Raw genomic sequence first — 3,221 nt, forward strand, 5'->3', positions numbered from 1 at the left:
AATACATAAAAATGTTAATTTTACAGTACTCGATACAGTTATAGATCCAGAGGGTAGATTTCTAATTATTAAACTATCAATATTGAACAAAAAACTATGTATTGTTAGTATATATGGTCCAAATGTTGATGAATCCTCATTCTTCCACGGTTTTTTTAGTGCACTCTCTGAACACCTTGATTGCACACTCATTCTTGGCGGTGACCTCAACCTTGGACTAAATGAAGAAATGGATAGGCTCAACACAACAGGAACTCAGCGTAATTGGCAGTCCACAAATATAATCAAACAGTATATGAACGACTTTGGTCTTTGCGATGCATGGCGCTCTCTTCACCCCACCAGTAAGGAATATACTTTTTTCTCGCATGTTCATCACTCTTACTCTCGTCTGGATTATTTTTTGGTCAGCAGCTCACTGCTGTGTGACATTTCAGACACTGAGATTCATCCTATAGCTGTCAGCGATCATGCTCCTGTATCTTTAACACTAATGCACAAGAATAATACTACGCCAAGTAAAAACTGGAGATTTAATATATCACTACTTAAAGATGAAGACTTTATTAAATACTTTAAAAAGGAATGGACTTCATATTTAGACTTTAATGACACTCCCGGAATATCTGCTTCTGTTCTATGGGAAGCAGGGAAAGCTGTGATGAGAGGTAAAATAATTTCTTTCTCATCACACAAAAAGAAAGAAGAAAACAAAAATATTCAGGAATTAGAAAAAAACATCAAATCACTAGAAGAAGCCTACGCGTCCCACCAAGATCAGGAAACATTGAACAAAATATGCAAAACAAAACTAGAATTAAATGAAACTATTAATAAAAAAACACAATTCCTTATACAAAGACTTCGCTTGCAGAATTTTGAACACAGTAACAAATCAGGTCGATTTCTAGCTAACCAGCTAAAAATAAATAAAGAAAAAACAACTATATGTGTTGCTAAAGATTTATCGGGGAACACAATATATGATCCTGGAAGAATAAACAACATTTTTAGGGATTTCTATGAAACTTTATACTCACCACAAATAAACCCATCTAAAAATGAAATTGATCTGTTTCTTGACAAAGTAACTCTTCCAAAATTACTAGACAGTCAAGCAATGGAATTGGATTCGCCACTGACGCCAAGTGAACTCCAGGAAGCCCTGATAAGTATGCCCAATAATAAGGCTCCAGGTCCAGACGGCTTCCCTGCAGAATTCTACAAAGAATTCTGGACAATTTTGGCACCAGTATTCCACAGCATGTTGCAGGAAATCGAGGAAAAGGGCAGACTACCACCAAATATGAATTCTGCCAACATTAGTCTCCTGCTAAAACCAGGCAAAGACCCTTTATTTCCCTCAAGCTATCGTCCAATTTCTCTTTTAAATGTAGACCTTAAAATAATCTGCAAAGCTCTCTCAAAGAGATTAGAGAAAATGACCCCCCTCTTAATTCATCCTGACCAAACTGGTTTCATAAAAGGTCGGCACTCCTCAACAAACACTCGTAGATTACTTAATTTAATAGACTACTCATACGATAAAAACATCGAAGCCATAATATTATCTCTAGATGCAGAAAAAGCATTTGACAGAGTTAATTGGAAATTTTTATTCGCAACCAACAAATTTGGTTTTGGAAACTCTTTCATAAACTGGATAAGAATATTATACAATTCCCCAACGGCTCGTATCAGAACAAATGACCAGACATCCTCCAGCTTCTGTCTCCTGAGGGGCACCAGACAGGGATGCCCACTCTCCCCCTCACTTTTTGCAATTTTTATCGAACCTCTAGCAGCAGCATTTAGACAGGCTACAACAATTAAGGGCATAAAATGTAAGAACATAGAACATAAAATCAGTCTCTATGCGGATGATGTGTTGCTTTTTCTGCAAAACACACAAACCAACCTCTCTGAGGTAATTACTTTAATAAACTGGTTTTCAAGAGTTTCAGATTATTCAATTAACTGGCCAAAATCTACAGTTCTCCCCATTAACTGCTCCTTCCATAATTCTTCCTCTGCCCCACTGCAATCCGGAAATATTAAATATTTAGGTATTAATATCTCTCCTAAGCTTTCAGACTTAACTAAACTAAACCACATCCCACTTCTAAAGAAAGTAGAAGGCGATCTGACTAGATGGAAATCTTTACCCATATCACTCATGGGAAGGGTCGCCACTATAAAAATGATGATCTTGCCAAAAATAAATTACTTATTTTTGATGATCCCTAACAAACCATCACAAGATTGGTTCAGATCTCTGGATTCATATATTTCCAAATTCCTTTGGAAAGATAAACCCCCGCGTATTAGCTTAAAAACGCTACAAAGAACCAAGGATAGAGGAGGATTAGATCTGCCTAATTTTCACCAATACTTCTTAGCCAACAGGCTTCAGTTCATCTCAGAATGGTTAAAACATACCTTCTTAGTTGAGCCCTGGCTAGATGTTGAACAGGCACTATGCAAGGATCTAGAGATTTCAGACCTACCATTTATTAGCTCAAACATCAAAAGACATGAATGCTTTAAAAGTATCAACATCAGCTTTTCTCTAACAGCATGGTGGGAGTTTCTAAAAATAACGGAGTCTTCATTAATCCCATGCAAACGTACACCTATCTGGAATAACCCTGACATATTACAAAACAATAATATGATTAATTTCCCAGAATGGAGTTGTAAAGGAATTAAATACTTAGAACATATATTAGAGGGAACAGAATTTATTCCATTTGACAGACTAGTTGAACAATATGGGATCAACAAGACAAGGTTTTTAGAATATCAACAAATTAAATCCATAGTAAAAAAGAAATTTAACCTCAGTCAAGTTGAATTACAAACACCACTAAGTGCGGCACATTTTCTTACTCTTAAATCCCCCAAATTATTATCTAAAATATACAGAACACTTTCTAAATTAGATGAATCAATATCCCTTCCTACTGCAAAGTGGGAAGCAGATTTATCAGTCAACCTAGACCAAAACTTCTGGTCTCAGATTTGCTTAAAAACTTTTAAATTAATTAAAAATCCCAGTCTGCAATTAATACAATACAAAATACTTCATAGAGTGCACTATACAGGTCATCGGATGTTCAAGATGGGCTTTACATCTTCCAACAACTGCTCACACTGTCAAGGCAATACACCAGACAATTACATCCACGCTCTTTGGTTCTGTCCACCAGTGCAAAAGTTTT

The sequence above is a fragment of the Aulonocara stuartgranti genome (genome assembly GCF_965226115.1).
Source record: "Aulonocara stuartgranti genome assembly, chromosome: 2".
In the NCBI taxonomy this organism is placed as follows: Eukaryota; Metazoa; Chordata; class Actinopteri; order Cichliformes; family Cichlidae; genus Aulonocara; species Aulonocara stuartgranti.